This window comes from Chiloscyllium plagiosum, chromosome 19 (assembly GCF_004010195.1).
Source record: "Chiloscyllium plagiosum isolate BGI_BamShark_2017 chromosome 19, ASM401019v2, whole genome shotgun sequence".
NCBI classification, from domain to species: Eukaryota; Metazoa; Chordata; class Chondrichthyes; order Orectolobiformes; family Hemiscylliidae; genus Chiloscyllium; species Chiloscyllium plagiosum.
Window position 1 is genome coordinate 41,409,984 of NC_057728.1, and position 20,755 is coordinate 41,430,738.

Consider the following 20,755-nt stretch of genomic DNA (forward strand, 5'->3'; position numbering starts at 1 on the left):
TATCCTTTCTACCGGCGACTCCACTTTCAAGAACCTGCTCTCCAAGGTCTCTTTGTTCTGCAACACTCCCTAGGACCTTGCCATTAAGTGTATAAGTCCTGCTAAGACTTGCTTTCCCAAAGTGCAGCACCTCTCATTTATCTAAATTAAACTCCATTTGCCACTCCTCAGCCCATTGCCCACCTGATAAAGATCCTGTTGTAATTTGAGGTAACCTTCTTCGCTGTCCACAACACCTCCAATTTTGGTGTCAACTGCAAATTTAGTAACTACCTCTCCTTGCTGAGCTAGTGCATCCTCAGAGAGGGGTTCCTCAGTCCCTATTGTTAGAAATGGGGTAAAAGTATTGTTTTTGCAGATGTAGAAAAAGCATACAGAAAAGTGGTACAGCAAGAGAACTACTAGCTCTGCAGGTATCTAGGGAAGAGTATCTCTACTTTTCAGTGCATAATTATGGATAATTAAGTACTAACTTTAATGTAGATTTATTAAAGAAAATAATTCCTTTTACCATAATATTTAAAACAACAGTTTCAGCAAAAAGCTAAGATTACTGAAACATATAAGCAAAGCACGAAAAAGATACATTGTTAAGATGTATGTACAAGAATGGAATGTACCTAGGGATAATGAAAGAAGTTACAAAGGGGAACATTGAGATAAGAGTTTAGCCTTTTGACAGCACGTGCAAGGGGGAAATTGCCAACTTGGAAAGAAAGGGGCAATGGGTGTGGAGCATAGATAGGTAGAGGCGAAATAGTAAGAGAGATTGGGTAATTAGGAGTCTGGAGAGATGACCTCACTCAGTTCAAAGGGTATAACTATACACTAACCTAAGTTCTAATTTGCTTTTATTTGCTTATGCAATTGAAGCCCTTACTTGCAAGTTCGTAATAAATTGTCTTGTTTCCAGCTTTGGTGGTCTCCTCTAAATTTTATTGAATTTTGTTTCTAACACTACTGAGGTTGTTCATCTCAGAAAAGGTTTTCTTCAGTCCTATCTGAACTGGTGCATCCTCAGAGAGGGTTTTACTCAGTCCGTGCTGAGCTAGTACATCCTCAGGGAAGGTTTTTTTCCCCATTTCCTGTTGAGCTCGTGCATCTTCAGAGGGTTTTATCCAGTCCCTGCTGAGCTCGCGCATCCTTAGAGAAGGTTCTTCCCTGACCCCATTGGGTCCGTGCATTCTCAGGAAGAGCTTTCTGCCATCGCTCCAAGGCACGTGCAACCTCAGAGACGGTTGGAGATGGGCCACGGTAGCAGCGCGAGCAAGAAGGACTCGCGCTCTCGTCTCTCCGGCCTCGGGCGTCACGTGCACGAGCACTGGGCCTGGCGCGCATGCGCACAAGCCTCCCTCCTAATCCGGCCGTGATCCGGGAGGCCGAACAGTGATGAGGTGACGGGAGTCGGCGGAGTGTCCGAGTGAGTAAAATGTCGGCTTCTTGTGTGACAGGGTCACCCGTGAACGAAACGCCTAGTCGGAAAGGGAAGGGTGGGGGGAATCGGGATGTCATCTTGACGGCAAGGAGCTACCGAGCTTTAGGAGTTGGGAGAGTCTTTGTCGGAAAGTTTCTCTGGAGTGGGATGCCAGCTGACAGCTGCGGTTACCAGGGTGGAGGGCTCCTTCACCCGTCCCCAGCTCTATCCTGTTTGACAGCTTAGACTTTACCATTCGCTCGTTACCTGATATTCCGCTACTTTTGCTGTAATTTGATCTTAATCTCCTGTCCGCACCCATCCCGGATCAGCTCAAATTTGTTTATTTGGACTGATGGAGACTTCCCAAAAGAAAACATCATGTCATGTTGCGTGGTTGCTATTCAACAAAACTTCTGTGGTCTCTACAATATGCGAATGTTACTGACGACTGAGCATTTGCAGGTTTTAATTTCGTAGCTGTCCCCATTGAATTTCATGGTTTAATATTGCTTCGTCATTTGTCAAGCCGAACTAAGATGATCCATATTTGGCTGGATGGGAATAAAGCTTAAGTTTGGATATTAACCATAGGGACAAATTGGTTTTCTATTTATTCGTTTATGGGATGCTGGCATCCCTGGCAAAACAGCGCTTATTCCCCTTTCCGAATAGCCCTTATTGGTAAAGTGGTGTTGGCTGCCTTTTGAAATGCTACAGTCCTTGTATGCGCCTGGTGCCACGTTTGTCAACGGTGATGCCCTGTTGTACTTTCCTAACAGTATTGATTTCAGTAGTGGTTAAAGCAACTTGATATGCTATTTGATAATGGTATTGTTTTTTTTTTGTTTTCGCCTTCCGTTATTTTATGTTTATTAACGTTAATTTTTAATCCCAATGTTTTGCCATCTGTTCTTACAGCAGGAATACCGGTTTCAATCCTTTTGTCAAATGACTTTCCAGGCTGATGCCCCATTCTGTTCCAAGTGTTCACTACCTGGCATAAAATCCCCAATGGCTGAAGCAGAAAAAAAATCGTAGTTTGCTTGTGCATTTTAGAATTTTTTTCCCCCGATCCTCCTCTAATACTCCACAGACTGCCATTCCACTTGTTCTACAAACCTAGACATTCCAAACATGTATCAACTTAAGGCAGAATCTATTATGCATTGCACTTTTGATTGATAAATTGACCTGATCTTTCTGTGATAGCACCTAATTGTTATTGGATTCACATTGATTCAGTAACTTCAAACAGATAATAGCAACCTGTTATGAAACACCACATAATCTTATTTTCAATAGGTAATTTAAAACAGGTCCACTTACTGTATGTTTCTTGCTTTGTACCTTGTAGCATTGAAAACTTCACTCTCGAAGGAGGAAATAAATCTTACTTTCCATATTGTTTAAAATTCTATTTGGTGCAGTATTGAACCACCGAGTCGAGAGTGTGGTGCTGGAAAAGCACAGCAGATTAGGCAGCATCTGAGGAGCAGAAGAATCGACTTTTTGGGCATAAGCCCTTCATCAGGAATCTCTGACTTGCTGCACTTTTCTAACACCACAGTCTCAACTCTGATCTCCAGCATCTGCAGTCCTCACTTTCTCCTGAACCACCAGTTCCAAGTTTGATCCGAGATCATACTCAGTCAAATAACCTCAACAGGGCAACAGTTGGATTAGTAGAACTACCTTCAGACTTCTCAGATAGGAAAGGGAGAAAGAAAACCGACCAAAACATTTTGCTGTTGGTAGCTGCCATGTGACGTCGACTGGAAAGTGCTTGTATATGAGTGGATGTGGTGCCCTCAACTGTCAAAAGCTTTGCTTGCATTCATTAAAGCATAAGCAAAATATTACAGATGCCCAAAATCTGAAATTAAAACAGAAAATGTTAACATGCATTACCAAGATTTACATGTATTGAGCGACCTTTTGGTAGAGAATCAAGATAGTGTCAGACATTTTTGAACTCTACGTCAGTTTTGTTTTGAGAGGAGTAGAAAATTTTGGATGTAGTGAGAAGAATTGTAATCCAAAGATGGCAAATAATTATTGTATTTTTAAGTAAAACGTAATTGTTTTGTTCAGAGAACATGTAAATACATTCCTCAAATTCATAACTACAGTATACTTCAATTGGAAATTATATGCAGTTTACAGAATCAAATTGCTGGAAAATCTCAGCAGGCCTGACAGCACCTGTGGAGAGAAATCAGAGTTAATGTTTTGAGTCCAGTGACCCTTCTTCAGAACAGTTCTAATAAAGGGTCACTGGACCCAATACGTTAATTCTGATTTCTCTCCACAGATGCTGCCAGACCTGCTGAGATTTTCCAGTAATTTCTATTTTTGTTTCTAATCTCCAGCATCTGCAATTCTTTTGGTTTTTTTATATGTAGTTTACCGCTCTTTATTGTGATATGTAAAATACTGGTGTAATGATTGGTCTAAAAGTTGTCTTTTTCTTTCTGCAGTATTGACCTACATTCAGCCATGAAGCTGAATGAACACCTTTTTGTTTCTAAAAGTAATGTGGAACTGACAAAGGTTTCTTACACATTAAATGAAATGAACTTCGGCAAACCTGGGGCTGTTTCAAGTGAATAATGAACTGGTGCATGATTTTTTAAAAAAAGTGGTCTGACTTATATGGCACAAGTGAAAACACTTCTCAGGAAGTCCACAAGAATATGGTGTGGAACAATTTTAATATGCCAGAAATATATTACAAGTGTTACTTGAGGTTTGACTTGTTATGGGACAAACATATTATGAGATTGCGATAGGAGCATTAATGCTTGTTGTAACTAATATCTGTAACTTTTTAACCAGTTTTAGAAATCCAAAATAGGCAAACTTTCTGTCTTTGCTTAGTTGGGTCTAATTGAAATTTATTTTCCCCTTTGCTAGTTTTGGTCTGGCTTGAATAGTGTAGGTGAGGATAACTTTTGAAAAAATTAAGAATCAGAATAATATTGTATTATTTTAATATTGTATTAAAATGTGATAATAAGTATACAATAATATGTTATATACTTATTATCACATTTTAATACAATATTAAACGTACTCTATGGTCATAGGTCACTAATATTTTAGTACAGATGTTAATGGGATTTCTGAAATTAAATATTTCAATCTTGTTTTTTGTTATAATATTAGTCATAGTCATAGATGAGATATCCCAACCCAATCTAGTCCCACCTGCCAGCACCTAGCCCATATCCCTCCAAACCTTTCCTATTCATATAACGAAGAAGTAATTAAGCTTATGTGCTGAGGTTTATAACTCGTAATGCAAAATGTTCAGATAGCTTTTGTATTTTTTAGAATTTATATTACCAAATTACATTTTGGGGTATTTACTGCATTTAAAACCTAATTCAGTGTTGTACAATTTTACAGACATTGTGTGATGAAATTATTTTTCTTAAATTCTGTGTTCAGGTTCAGTAATGTTAATTCTGGGGATGTTTTGAATCTTAGTAAAAAGAAACTAACCATTAAGAAAAAACAAAAGCCATTGTCTTTTGCTGATTGCCACCCAGTTTATATAGTAATCACTAATTCTACCTCTCTTATTTGCATCTGTTGTAGATTTAACCAGACTGTGTTTTGCAGCCTTGCGATCCTTCTCTCCATTTCTGACCTCATAAGTTTACCACCATAAGATTGCCCATACTTTAATTCATCTGCCTTTGTCACTTGCAGGCATAATTATTCTAGTGCTGTCTGATTAACCTCCTATCCTCCATAAATTCCAGCCCATCCAGAACTGTGCTGTTTTTCAGCCACCTCTAAATTCTGATCTCTAAATTCTGATCTCTAAATTCACTTCCATGCTCGCTGATCTATGTTGCTCCCAGTCCTTCAGTGACTCAAATTTAAAGCTTTTAGCTTTATGTTCAAATCACTTCATGACCTCACCCCATCCCAAGCACCCCACACAAGCCCCTCCCCATCTGATTCTTACTGTTCTTTGAGGACTGTGTTTTTCCATCTCGGATTTCTATTGCGATCCCATCTTTGATTCCTCCCATAGTCCAAAGATGTTCAAATTAGATGGAATTGCCATGCTAACGTATCCTGTAGTGTCCAGAGATGTGCAGGCTGGGTGGATTAACCATGTGCAATGCAGGGTTACAGAGTTGTTGGGAGGAATGGTAGATCTGGATGGGATGCTGTTTGGAGGTTTGGTGTGGACTTGATGAGCTGAAATGCCTGCTTCCACGCTATAGGGATTCTATGAATCAATGATTTTTTTGTAACTCTGATCACTTTAGGTCTCATTTTCATTGTTTACTTCCAGAACATATCAAACTTAGATCCCACAATCCTCTAGCACTTATCATGTTTCATAAGATCACTTTTAGTGCTGTGCCCTTGACTTTAGATATGTTGATGAACTACTACTGATTTCAACCTGAATGTCAAAAATTGATTGATATGGGTTTCCATTATCAAACAGAATGCATGTGAAACTAAAGGATAAAAATTGAATTATTGATTGTGTTTCTTCTTGGAACTACTGTCCTTTGTACGGTTCTTAATATCAGGTTTGTAATTCCTTTCAAAATCGAGCCTCAAAGTTTGATTGTCAATGCATTTTCTGAATGGCTACCTTTTACAACCTCTGTAGTCATGATCCTGCCTATGCCTCCTTCATTTGCACATGCCTCTTATGTTTCCAACTGGTGTGCATCATTTATGAGAACTCAGGACCCAGCAATAGAATCAGGCTCATAGAACTCAGGAGCCAGAAATAGCACTGCAGTGTGACTTACCTTGGTGCTTTTCTTGTACTATGTTGCAAGAACTTAGCAGTCAGAAATAGCATGGACCATTGGTGATAATATCCTGCAGTTATTCAGAGAAAAGGGTGGACATCTATGCATTTGTAATATTCATGCTTGGAGTTCTGCTCTTCAAGATCAAGAAGACATTATCTCTGCATGATAAAATGTTCCAAAGCTGCCTTCTTAATCAAGTGTATTTTTAATATTTCTTTTGCCAGATTTTTAACCCCTTTAGCTTTTGAAGACAGTAAGTTATTATTTACCTTCATTTCCGTCATCTCTCAATATGCTTCATTATTTTCTGTAAGTATTGGTTCATCTGTGGGTCTTGACCGAATGTCAGTAGGTTATTTAACTGTGATGAACGTCACAACTGAGTCCTTTCCTACATTGATGAGGCACCCATATGTGAAATTGTTGGCAACATTTTTAGTCTTTCTTGGTTTATCTTTTGCTCTCGGTGTGAAGGCAAATTATAGGCGACCTTGAGATGAAATAACACAAATTGGAATTTGAGATGAATATTAATTTATGTGGTATAGTCACTGACTGGATAAATTATGAAGCCTTTGGAGAGCCTTTAAGTTGTACATCTGAACAAAAAAACAAATCACTGTTCTCCATTTTCCGCCTCGATCCTCATCTCAAAATGCCAGATCTTTCTAGGGCACTAACTAGGATTCATAGATTCTTACTGGCCTCAGGGATGTTTTTCAAGCTCCCATTGTTTAAGTGTTTAGAGAGTGAATGTGATGTAAGGACTATGTCTTGGTTTTTTTGTATTTTTTTTTAATTCTCAGACTGATATGAGAAACAACAGTTTCTTAGGAAAACTGTTTGTTTGAAAGAGTGGCTGCAAATTTGAAAGCAAGTACCTGATAGCCATGGCAGGAATTTTGAACAACTGTTTGAGCAACCAATGCTGGAGGTTCAGATTGCAGGTGATCAGGAGCTGAGTGTGTGTGCTGATCCAGGTCTTGTTGGCAAAAAAAAATTCACTGGTCTGCAGACTAGTGACAATATTGTCAACAGACCTTTTTGCTTGGCAATAATTATGGAGTTAGTTCGTGGTGGCTGAGCAGTTTGGAGCTGGAAACAAGTTGGAGAGGAATTCTTTATGAAGATGTGAGTGTACCGGACCTTTGAGAGTTAAAATCTAGCAGAACTACCTGACACAGCATCAAGTGTTCTGAAAAAGATATAATGTAACGTTTGGTCGAGCAACTCGGTTAGCTGGTTGGCTGGAAACGACAAAACAGATTTGAATTAAACCAATCAGTTTAAATTATACCCCCCAAAAAAACAAACTCCAATCAAGTTTGAATTGAGTATATTGACAATCTTAAAAGCCAATGACACAATCCGATACTTTGGGGGGGTATAAGACCAGGGAAAATTGAACAGTTGGGAGGAGAACTTCCAAGCCAACGACATCTGCAGACTGCTGGAGAATAGCTCTCCTAAAGATACCTTTATCGATCAGTAATCTGTGAAACAGAAATCCCTAAGAAGAAGTAAAGAAGATTTGACATCTGGCTGGTTTTTTGAAAAGTTTTAAATTGATTGGCTTAATTCAGATCTGTTTTGTAATTTCCAGGCAACCAGCTAATCAAGTTGTTTGACCAAATGTTACATTATATCTTTTTCAGGACACTTGGTGCTGTGTTAGATTGTTATGCTAGCTTTTAACTCTCTTCAAGAAACAGTATACTCGCATCTTCATAACAAATTGTACAGACTCTCTCAACGTAGAAGCCACTCTCGGCAGTCAAAAATTCAGTTTAAAACCAACATTCCTGCAGCAGTTTTGAATTGATAAATTAATGATATTTTCCAAGTGAATTGTTACTCTACACTTCTTGCAAAGCAGTGGAAGCATCCAGAGAAAGAAGGCAGAACAACAAGAAATTTGGCCAGCTGATAATCAGGTAAATTGGGGTAGTGTATGTAATTGTTTTAAAAAAGTTAACATTTTGTACAATTCAGGGAATAGCAAAGTTCAATTATAGCATACTAACCCAGTGAGTCACAACAATGAACAGGCTATTCAACTGTAAAGAACACTGTAGTTGATTGCACCCTTTCTTTCCTTGATGGCCATTTGTGTATTAACTTTCTGAAAGGAATCAGATCAGGAACAGGTAGCCCATTAGAATTTTCTTTCCCTCTGAAGTTTTCTAGGAAAGGGAAGTCCAATTATAGCATATTTCCTCCCATCCACTTTAGATCAGCAAACTCAGCAGAGACCTGCAAAGCCATCAGAGAACTAACCTTGCTTTGGACACCTACTTTACTAAAAGCTAAATTATAAAGTTGGAGTCATAGTCATACAGTATGGAAACAGACCTTTTGGTCCACCTAGCCCGCACTGAAAATTATATAATATTTATATTCTGGGGGGAAAAAAAATCACCATTTTTCTTGGTTCTTTATCGATGAATTTAGGTTTTTTTTCAAAAATATAACCTGTTCTTACGTTCATAATAAGGAGACTTTGTCAAATAATTGTGATGCATTGCATTTTAACAATTATTTCCTTTGAATTATAACCACACAATTGATAGCAACTTGGTATGATAATTAAGCTTCACTTGATAAAAACACATGACTTGATAAATGTCAGCATATGCATCTAATTTGTGTATGCACAATGCATTACTATATATTTGTAACCTATTCCTACGTACTTGGACAAATCAGTTATGATGTACTTATTTTCTGATAAATTAAGACAAAGTTAATGAAAACCCTTCGAAATGTTGAAAGGAAGTAATTTATCATCAAGAAAATTACCTTTTATAGAATAAATAAGTTAGAGTAATATGATATGTAGTTATGCATCATGCTAATATTCAAAATATATGGGCCCAGTGAAGTAATTTGTCCTCAAGCCCCCAAAACAGCTGGGAAATTCAATTAAGGATGTAACTAATCAGAGGAAAGTCACCTGTCACTCGTATGCACGATTGACAGAATTTGAGAGGAGCAGCTCTTCCATTCACTGGCCGTTTCTTCCCACATTTACTGTTGGTAACCTCACTAGTGAGGCAGCAGGGAAACCATCTGAGATGAGGAGCAGCAAGCACTGGAAAGACAAGTGGCACTACATAATCCGAGGTCCAACATTGTAGCAGCCATGGTGACGGTGTGGATAGTATCTATACTGGGGTGTGAGGAGAGGCTGTGACAAATAGCTGACTGCTGAGGTTAGGAGATAATACAAGGGAGTGACTGACTGCTGGCATGGTTGGCAGCATGCAAGGGAGTAGGAGGAGGAAAGGTAGGGAGAGGATGTGAGGGAGCATTTGGAACAGCTTTCTGCTGGAGTAGAATGTTGGAGAGGGGGCTGCCTGTCATTTGCAGAGACCATTAGCTAGTCTTAACACTGCTGAGAATTGACAGGAAAATTCCGTGTCAGTTTCCATCTTGGTTTAAGTCAGTGAGGGAAACTTTCAGCCATGATCTGTCAACTTGGATTGGAGTGATGCCTATTCAGATAACGAGAAGGAAAAATTTTGTGGATCGCATCTGCTAGGATCTGTTGAGTCTACAAATTAGATAAGAACATTTTCTATATTATGTAAAGCAACCAAATTTCAAAGAAATCATTCCTCCTTCTAATGACTAATACGATTTTATTTTCGTAAGGATCATCTTGCATTTTTCTTGTGTTTTTTATGACCTTAGGACACCGCAAAGTGATTTAATGTCACTCAAAATACTTTGAAAGTATGGTCACACTGTCGTAATGAAAGAAATGTAGTGAGGCAATGACTAATTAATTTAGTGGGGTTTAGAACTAGGGAATATAATTGAAGTAATAGATAAGAGTTTGGAAACTATTCTACAGACTGCAATTGAGGGTAGATCAAGATCAGAACCAGACCAGATATTAAATATACATCTGAGATTGAGGTTTGAAATCAGATTAAAATAGTATATCTTTCAATTTTGTGCATATGTGATGAAAACATATTAATTGTGACCTTGCCAATTTGCAAAGCCATGTTTTTCATGTAAGACCTGTTTGTAAGGTATTTTGAAAAGATCTTTTGTTGCTATCTTATGTCTTGTGCCAATTTAAATACTGTAGTGTTTAAGAAATTAATGCTTTCCTTGTGTTTGTGGAGGGGTGATAATTATTGAGGATATTGTTGAATTACTCTAAATTTGCTTCTGCGTAATTTCAAATATTCCACACTTACAAAAGGTATTGTTATTACTTGTTATCTTGACAATTAAAAATGTACGTATTTCAGTAGTGATATGTAAAACACAAGAGGTGTGAATGAGGCAGGGCTCAAAATCTGATGAAAGATCATTCATCTGAAACATTAACTCTAGTTTCTGTCTTCTCATGTTCTGCCAGACCCGCTGAATATTTCCAGCAGTTTTTGTTTAAATTTTGGCTTCAAGGTGAATTGGTCTGAAGGTCTGCAAAATCTACAACCTAATTTGTTGAATAACTGACCGTTTCGTCAAACATTGCTTAAGCCTCCAGACATATCAAAGGTCATATCTCTACATCAGAGGTAGTGTGGCTGGGATAGTGACAAACCGATCAGTTGATTCCTACTTTTCAGCCTGAGAGTCTAACTGTAGTCTAGTATTGTGTGAAAGTAGTAAATGGGGCTTAGTTGGTGTCCCAGTCTAGTTGTTGCCTGGATACCAGAAGAATTTAAGAATATCTGGTAAATTTTTAGATCATTGTCACACTGCTTGCCCTTTTGGAGTAAAGCACGGTATGCCTTAATTTCAAGCCACTTAATCCTCTCCCAGGCGAGAGGAAATCACTGAAGGGCCCATTCCACTTCTTATTCTGGGATTAAAGGCAGATGTCTATCTTCAACTTAAATTCAGTTATTTGTAAACGAGTCCGTGATGCCAATACCCCTTAAAGCAGAATCAGGACTGGAAAACTTCAGATTATTGCCTGGGGTGTGATGACAGTTAAAAATATAAACATTCTAATTAACACAAGCTAGCATACACAGACGGTGAGATTGGTGCAGAGTGTATTTTTGCATCTTATTCTTGTTTTTAAGTTGAAATAATTCAAAGATTTTGAAACTGATGCTGTTACTTTTGATAATGGTAACAATGTTTATATTGTATCTTGTCACAAATAACAGAGCTACATACTTTGGAATCAAATTCAATGTTTACAAAGATTTTGGAATGCAACAAACCTGTGTAATTCCTGTGTCAACATTTTGTCATGTTTTTGAAATTAGGCTTCCTAGTCACCTGAAGACTCATCTAGCCTGACAGATATCATCCTCACTTCCAAGGACCTGTCATGCTGGCAAGCTATTAAAATATTGTCATCATTCACCTGAGCTACCTGGGATACTTTGGATAGATTCACTGCCACAAATCCTGCTTAATAATTTAAGCTAAGTTACTAACACAATGTGGGGAATGATGTCCACACAACATTTTCAGCAGAAATTGGCTCGGTCTTGATAAACTGTAAACAGATTCATTATATATTACTTAATAGCTAACTAAATTACATCTTTGATACCTGATGGTCTCGTATGGGGCATCAAGTGCAAAATTGAGTATAAGTACATATTACTGCTACTGAAACCTTCTGGTGCACACAATAAAATGATAACCACTGCAGCACTGGTTATCTCCTCCTAGAAACAGTCTTTTATATCCTAATGGGTAGTCCTTATCTTGTGATATCAGGTAACCCTTTCCAGTATTGTCTTTTAAAGCATAAGCCACTCATCTGTACATGGTGTTGTAAAATATTACCTGGGTCCACTTGTTGGTTTGTTATTCCACACTACCTCTGCATGCAATTTTCCAGACGTTCCTTACCTTTTTTTGGACATTGTTCTCTAAGAGAACAAAGAGTTGCCAGGCAGTTCTCTTTGTTCCTGCCCAGTTTGTATATTATAGAGTCATGGAGTCATAAAGCACAGACAGATGCTTTGGTCTAATTCGTCCAAGCCAACCAAGTTTCCCAAACTAAACTAGTCCCACTAAGGAGAACGGGCTTGAGAAACGAGCCATCATCAAATGATGGAGCAGACTGAATGGCCTAATTCTGCTCCTGTATTTTATAGTCGATGGTGTACTATCCAAGCCCATTAAACCTGACTCTGCCCTCTGTCACTAAAACAGGAGCCAAAGACTGGTTCAGGCAGATTTAGCTTTTAAGATGCAAACTGAGATTCCATTTTCACGTTTACTAGCCTCATTGATGAGGGACACCCCAAAGAGGAAATAAAGGGCTGTGTAAAAACTAGACCGAGATGCTGAGACATTCCAATCAATTAAAGTTAGCGTGTCCCCAGTGATGGAATTGTATAAGATTACCATTCATGCTGGGCAGATATGGTCTGCAGCAGTGAAACCCAGAGACAGATCACAATGCTTTCCAACCTCCCTTTAAATCCAACCAATCCTCACCTTGTTCACTACATGGTTTCTTCTGGGAACAGTCATGCTAACTGCAATGCTGGATCTTAATAAATGCAGAGAAAACACATCTTTTTCTCGTACGTTCACACAATGTGGACATCACTGGACAGACCAGCATTTTATTGTCCATTCCCAATTGCCCAGAGAGCAGTTCAGAATTACCTACACTGTGTGGATCTGGAGTCATGTGTAAGCCAGACCAGGGGATAAGGTTGATTGCACTTAGTCTTATATCTAGATTAGCAACCAGCTTTCTCTTAGATTATGCATGCATTTGTTTAGATCTTGAGTTCCTTACTGACTGGTAAAACCCCACTCAGCTTGGGCCTTTCGCTACTTTTGTCCTGGTCAGCCTCACATTATCATGCTCCAGATCACTCCGAATCTCTTTTGGACTCCTTTATCTTGATTTTTTTTAGATATGAACTTAGAAATCAACAATTTGTTATAAAGGGCTTATTTTTCATTTATATTGAAATATTTAGGCCTCATCATAGTTGTTGGGTGATATTATCCAGCCATATTGTAGTGGACCAGTGATGGAACCACCAGTTACGAAAGCATAGACTAGGTCAGTTGCTCAGTGAAACATATTTTGACAATCATTAAACAGTGAAACAAATTGCTGATAAGTATAGTGTTTTTTTTAATATGCAACCACTCAAAGGGCAGGTTAATAAATTCCTGAGAATGACAAGCATATCTGCATATAGAAGGTATATTAGTATTATGATCTCCTAGAACACACTTGTTCAGTTTTAGAAGTCAGAGAGGAGATAGGAGAAAACTCAGGATAAATTAGCTTTTTTAAAAAAACTTCCACTAGATTCTATGGCAGCAGGGGGGGAGAGGGGTACAAATTTGGGTGATGGCCTGATGAACAAGTTAGGTTTCTCCTGTCCTCCTTTTATATGTATACAATCCCGAGAAGTTAAACAGGCAACTAATTCATTGAGAATGAAAGAATAGGAAGCAGGTATGAAGGGAATAAAGCAGGACCATAATTGTCTCACAACTGCAGTTCTCAGAAAAATTTCCCACCCATCTCCATTCACCACATCTAACACAAAGTAAAAGTTAACATAGCCAGAATCAGAAAAAAGAAGAAAATGGAGGTGCAAGCTGAAGAGAAGAAATAAAGAAACATCAGAGGAAAGGAACAGATAACACCATGAAAATCAAAAGCAGATGGAAGTGTGATTGTAATGATAATTCCCCTTAAATTATCTGGGTTCCTGCTGAAGCCACAAAGTATGGCTTAATATTGACTATTAATATAACTGGTATTTAGTTCTGTGACTCTTAAGTGAAATTCCTTATGTGGGTTTAGTTTCCATTACTCATACATAAAGTTTCCTTACATTACACATATTTCCCCGAGATACAGTGTTCTGATATAATCATCTTTTGTCTTATTTATACCCTATTCCATCTAATCAAAATTATGAATGACACTCATTGAAAAGAGCATTGGCAGTTTTATTGCAGAATTATTCTTGATGGTCATCAGTCTGCTGCTTTCATGCTATAAAAATACAAAAGCATGAAATAATAAAAAAGGTAAGGCCCTAGGGAGTGTTGCTGAACAAAAACACCTTGGAGTGCAGGTTCATAGCTCCTTGAAAGTGGAGTCGCAGGTAGATAGGATAGTGAGGAAGGCGTTTGGTATGCTTTCCTTTATTGGTCAGAGTATTGAGTACAGGAGTTGGGAGTTCATGTTGCGGCTGTACAGGACATTAGTTAGGCCACTGTTGGAATATTGCGTGCAGTTCTGGTCTCCTTCCTATTGGAAAGATGTTGTGAAACTTGAAAGGGTTCAGAAAAGATTTACAAGGATGTTGCCAGGGTTGGAGGATCTGAGCTACAGGGAGAGGCTGAACAGGCTGGGGCTGTTTTCCCTGGAGCCTCGGAGGCTGAGGGTGACTTTATAGAGGTTTACAAAATTATGAGCGGCATGGATAGGATAAATAGGCAAAGTCTTTTCCCTGGGGTTGGGGAGACCAGAACTAGAGGGCATAGATTTAGGGTGAGAGAGGAAAGATATAAAAGAGACCTAAAGGGCAACTTTTTCACGCAGAGGGTGGTACATGTATGGAATGAGCTGCCAGAGGATGTGGTGGAGGCTGGTTCAATTGTAACATTTAAGAGGCATTTGGATGGGTATATGAATAGGAAGGGTTTGGAAGGATATGGGCCGGATGCTGGCAGGTGGGACTAGATTGGGTTGGGATATCTGGTCGGCGTGGACGGATTGGACCGAAGGGTCTGTTTCCATGCTGTACATCTCTATGACTCTATGACCTTGTATCAGTGTCCAGACCATTATGTTGTGAACTCTTACCTGTTTACTCACCTGAGAAGGACTTCTTCAAGATAATTCACAAGTTCAGTCGAACCTGCTTGTCAAAAGCATAAGACCTTTCCTCTTTGTTTTCATCATTTTATTATTTTTAAACTTCTCTGTATGCAAATACACACTCTCCTTCTCTCCTTTGGTATCGCTTTGGCTGTGTATTTGTGAATGTGGCCTAGTAAACTTGCTGAAGGGAAGTTTCTAGCCTCCTATTTAGTATTTCTCTGATCGCACAGTCAAAATCTGATCATTACTGCGTGGCAAAGTAATGTGCTAACAAGATTTAAAATTAATTTTAAACTATTATCCTCTAGCTGAAGGGGTCTAAAAAATTTCGTGTAAGACTGTTGAAGAAAAGTATTTGGCCTGGTAAAATAAAGTAATTCTGTAAATTTATTTCCTCGCTGTTAACAGTCTGAATAGCCTAGCACTAATTACCTATCCTTATTTAACATTTTTGTGAAGGTACAGTGGACATTCTTGAAATGCTTCTGCAGGGCTGTTAGATGGAGTATTTCAGTATTTTGATTCACCACTGAAGAAGAAATTGTGGTACGTGACCATGTCCAGATAATGAGTAACTTAGGGAGGAATTTGTAAGTGATGGTACTCCCATGCACCTTCTGGATAACTTGTCTTTTTGTGTAATGGATGTTGTGCCTTTAAAAGGTCCTCTGAGGAACCCTTACTGAGGTATTGCAGTGCATCCTAAAGTCAGTGCTCAGTGTTTCACTCACTGTGAATGTTTAGGCTAATGAATAAGGAGCTTATTGCTAGCAAAAGATATTTCTTTGCCCTGATATTGAGATTTGAGTGTTGCAGGAAAATGTAGGATACTTGACAATGAGTGTACTCCATTACCATGTCTGCCTTTCTCCGCCTTTCTCCAGTTTTGACAAAACCTAGTAGTCGTTACATTTGTATGCTTGAATTTCAGATCACTGTGTGGCTTACCCTCCAGCAGGGTATTTGTACCTGATGTAGCAATGCTTTGTTAACTCACGTAACATAACAGCTAGGTGTATGTAATGAAGAACTGAAAGATTTAACATTTTTTTCAGCTCCTGATATATGCAAATATTACAATCGAAGCTGTTTGTGTCTGGGCTAATATTATGCTATTCAATAATTAAAAAGTCACATGTGTTCACCAATGTGTTATGCTTCAAATGGTTCAATTTAGATCTTCATGTCCTCAGGTCACATGCTATGATGCAGTGATGACATTATGAGCATGTCTGTTAAAGGTATATGGCATACTTACTGTGATACATGACACAACATCTGCCTTTATCCAAAGATAAAAAATAATCTCAAACAGATATACTTGGCTGTATACAGACAAGTGTTGTCAATTTAATAATGGTTCAAATAGGTCAACACAGAATTAATAATTCAAATTCCAATAAATGAATTTGCATCATCTTTATGGTATACTTGTCATCCTCCTTTATGATTGTTGATCACATTGAATTGATCTAGGTATAAGTGTTTGAGACTGACTGATTCAATTGCATCAGTTGTGGTCTGTTCTGCCACAGAGGGTTTGATTTGAATCTCATGAATTATGACTTAGCAAGATCTCTGTACACTGATAGTCTAGCCAGGTAGATAATTTTGGGAAACCAAGATGAGCATGTGAATTGGCATTGTAGTTTATTCTGCTAATGCACAGAATTGAGAATCCATAATATACTATGATAGTATGTTATAGGTTAGACCATGGAGCATCATTTGCTGAGGTACATGTCTTTCGGGGTGCACAGTACTAGTTAGTTCTTCACTTTTAGGCTGTAACAGTATGTCTTTTTCTATGATGTTAATGACTGTAAGATCTTCTGTTGACCTCAGACAATCAACATGTTAGTTGTTGATTGACTGTACCCTTCATAGATATATGTGTGTAAGTTCTTAACAGTTTATTTGCTCCCATCTGGTTTTGTACCATTTTGCTGGTCACTTGTATTTTGTTTTGGGGTCTGGTTTGCCTTTTGGAAACAGGTTTCTTGTACACACATTTTTTGGTGCCACATATGTTTTGCAGATATGAAGGAAAGCTGGACAGCTTTTGGGTAGATGTGGTAAACCACATCTGCTACAGATGTTGTTAGTTTGGTAAACTTTGATGATAGTATAAGTATTGGCTGCACCTGTTATATAATTGTTGGCCTGCCATAATAACTCCATTCTTCTGTCCATTTCAAGTAAAGTATCAATGACATGACCCATTTTCTTGTCCATAAAATCTTTCCTGAAGGGTTTAATTGGTGTAGAGGTGACTACCAATTCAATAAGCTTCTCTGAGAGCTCTTTTTCAGAAAAGGACATACTCATGCCATTTGCTGCAGCATCTTCCAACAACTTGTCAACAGACTTTTGGGGTTGTTGTCTGGATGATATGAGTTGTATTCTGCTATCTCAAGTGGGTTGGAATATAAAAGCAGTGTTGTGATTCTGGGACTTTATAAAGCTCTAGTTATGCCCCATTTAGAATACTGTGTCCAATTTTGGACCCCACACCTCAGGAAGGACAAACTGGCACTGGACGGTGTCCAGCGGAGATTCACACGGATGATCCCTGGAATGGTAGGCCTAACATATGATGATCGGCTGAGGATCCTGGGACTGTATTCATTAGAGTTTAGAAGGTTGAGGGAGGTCTAATAGAAACGTACAAGATAATGCATGGCTTAGAAAGGGTGGACGCTGGGAGGTTGTTTCCATTAAGAGGGGGGACTTGGGCCTATGGGCATAGCCTTAAAATTAGAGGGGGTCAATTTAGAATGGAAATGAGGAGACATTTCTTCAGCCAGAAACTGGTGGGCCTGTGGAATTCATTGCCACGGAACGTAGTGGAGGTCAGGACGTTGGGTGTGTTCAAAGCAGCAATTGATAAATTCTTGATCTCGCAAGGAATTAAGGGCCACAGAGAGTGCTGGTAAGTGGAATTGAAACATCCATCAGCCATGATTAAATGGCGGAGTGAACTTGATGGGCCAAATGGCCTTGCTTCCACTCCTATGTCTTATGGTCTTAATCCCAGAGTTAATGCTTACCTTGAGCTGGTCTTTGAGTTCCTTCCAGAATTTTTTTGGATTTTTGATCATCAACAGGAAGATCGAATCATTAATTCTCAAACCACCTCCTTACTGATAACAAAGATGATTTTCAAGCTCTCTTCCAGAGATCATTTATCACATGATCTTTAAAATAAAACTGCATGTATTGCTGAATAGTACAAAATCAGTAAAGATATAATTGCCTACTCTGACCATAATTAGGTTTGCCTTCCATTTCTCATTGAAGGTTTTGCTGTGTTTTTGGTGTGTGTAGTGTTTGTTTCTTTTAGTTTTTCTGCTTTTATTTTACTTTATTTTCCTTCTTGCTACTCCTTACTAGGATTTAGTTAGTGTAGAAACTTCTTTTCATGAATTCAGACCTTTATGAGATTTCTGCCACTAGGTAGAGTTTGCACAAAATTAGGAATGAGGAGAAGAAATTGAGGATGTTCCCTTTGTTTTGATACCAATTTGGTGAAACAAAATGTTGTTACCCAAAACCCTCTACATGCAGTTAAGTCTTGTTAATGTACTAAACTGCTTTTTAATGATTAATATTTTAATGGCTGTATTTTCATTCAGAAATTCTTTGTAAAGTGAGTAGCCTTTGACTGCCTTTTTTTAGTTTAAATTGAAAAGCAGGATGTTCCGTTGTTTTAAAAGAGAGATGAGGCTTCTAAGAATGGAGGTTTTCAGCAGAAAAGGAGTAGCTGTCTGCCTAATGGCTGTTCAATTTCCAAATCTTTATTTACAGAAATTGGTGCTGTTAATTTTGTGAACATAACGATATCCAGAAATGTTATCTATTGATCTACAGTGTGGTTTTCAAATGTCTGCTTCCAAGATCTTGGGACTATTTTATAAATTGTCACCGCTGTTAGCTATGAACTGCCAGCATTTTAATGAATTTGCATCCAGCAGGGTATTTGTGTATGATGAAGCATTGCTTGTGTAAACTCCAGTGAAATAAGAACTAAAGAGGATAGCTGAGTTTCAGCTTTTGATATATACAAATATTATAATCACAGGTCCTTCAGTGTCTGGGTTACCATTAAGGTATTCTGTTACAAAGAGTAGCTTGCTTTCAATAATGTGCTACACTTAGTTAAAATAAGGCCCAAAACATTTATGCTCTTAGGTCACGTACTGTGATACAGTGATGATATCATGAGCATATCTGTTAAAGGAATGCTGCATACGAACTGAGACATGGCATAGCTTCCCTTGATGTTGATGATAGGGGATTTGGTATTTATAATGCCATTGAATGTCAATGAGAGATAGATTGTTATCCTTTGGAGGTGGTCATTACTCGGGCTGTAGCAGCACAGCCTGGCTGTTAATCCAGGTCTTGTTACATCTAGAAATAGTCTACTTCAATTGTTACAGTCAAAAATCGCATGTCAACAGGTTGTAGTCCAGCAGGTTTATTTGAAACCGCAAGGTTTTGGAGCCCGCCCCCCCCCCCCCCCTCTTCCTCAGGCAGCTGGTGAGAGACAATATATCGGATACAGATTTTATAAGTAATAGATCAAAGAGTCATAAAACTAATGCAAATTTATTGACCAAAAGTGATGGCTATTAAGTCTTTCATCAGTTAGATTGGTGCTGTAGGTTTCAATTGAATAATATGTAAATCATTGCCCTGAGATAACTTCAGGTTTTATAAGAATAAAGGTGACACCTCAAGTCAGACAATGCATTTTAGATGAGGTAATGTTTTAAGTCTGTTTGTCTCTCAACCTGGAGCCAGATTTATTTCCAAAGTAGGAATTTATAAAATGCCACATTGATTATCATTGATTGTCTACAGATCATGTACTTATTGAACAAATTGGAATGTATCTGTAAATACATATCTGCAAATGCAAATTCACCCCATAGATTTGTGTGTGCGTGTGTATGCATGAGAGGTAGAGTTTATGGGTGTGTGTGTATGTATGTGCATGTACCTTGAGGGAGAATGTGAGGGAGTATATGTGAGTGAAAACGTGCATGTGAGTGTGTGTGCGAATGTGTGTGAGAGAGAGTGTGTGTGTGTGTGTGTGAGAGAAAGTGTGTAGTACGGTGGGGTAACTTGTAGTGTGATATGAACCGAAGATCCCGATTGAGGCAAGGATGCCCTAAGGCATTATATATTGGCGAAACCAAGCAGACGCAATGCCAAGGGATGAGTCGACCTTTGAGGTATGAAGGTAAACTGGCCAAAAATATAAAGGAGGATAGTAAAAGCTTTTTTAGATATGTGAAAGGCAAAAAAATGGTTAAGACTAAAATTGGGCCCTTAAAGACAGAAACAGGGGAACAAAGAAATGGCAGAAGAATTGAATTGGTACTTCAGATCTGTGTTCACTGGGGAAGACACAAGCAATCTCCCTGAGGTAACAGTAGCTGAAGGACCTGAACTTAAGGGAATTTATATTTGCCAGGAATTGGTGTTGGAGAGACTGTTAGGTCTGAAGGTTGATAAGTCCCCGGGGCCTGATGTTCTACATCCCAGGGTACTGAAGGAGGTGGCTCGAGAAATCGTGGATGCGTTGGTATTATTTTCCAGATTTTGATAGATTCGGGATCAGTTCCTGTGGATTGGAGGGTGGCTAATGTTGTACCACCTTTTAAGAAAGGTGGGAGAGAGAAAGCAGGAAATTATAGACCAGTTAGTCTGACCTCAGTGATGGGAAAGATGCTG

General features: G+C 38.5%; 1 long non-coding RNA gene across 6 annotated transcripts in view; it reads left to right on the forward strand.

The window, feature by feature from the left end:
* The first annotated feature begins 568 nt into the window (after positions 1 to 568).
* The window catches only part of LOC122559715, a 93,028-nt gene continuing 72,841 nt past the window's right edge, over positions 569 to 20,755 (forward strand). For 5 of the 6 annotated variants that reach the window (XR_006314517.1, XR_006314513.1, XR_006314518.1 and 2 more), the window contains exon 1: positions 884 to 1,420. This is a non-coding gene — a long non-coding RNA (uncharacterized LOC122559715). Of the gene's footprint in view, positions 1,421 to 20,755 lie in introns of all 6 variants that reach the window. The other variant, XR_006314514.1, reaches the window with a different exon arrangement.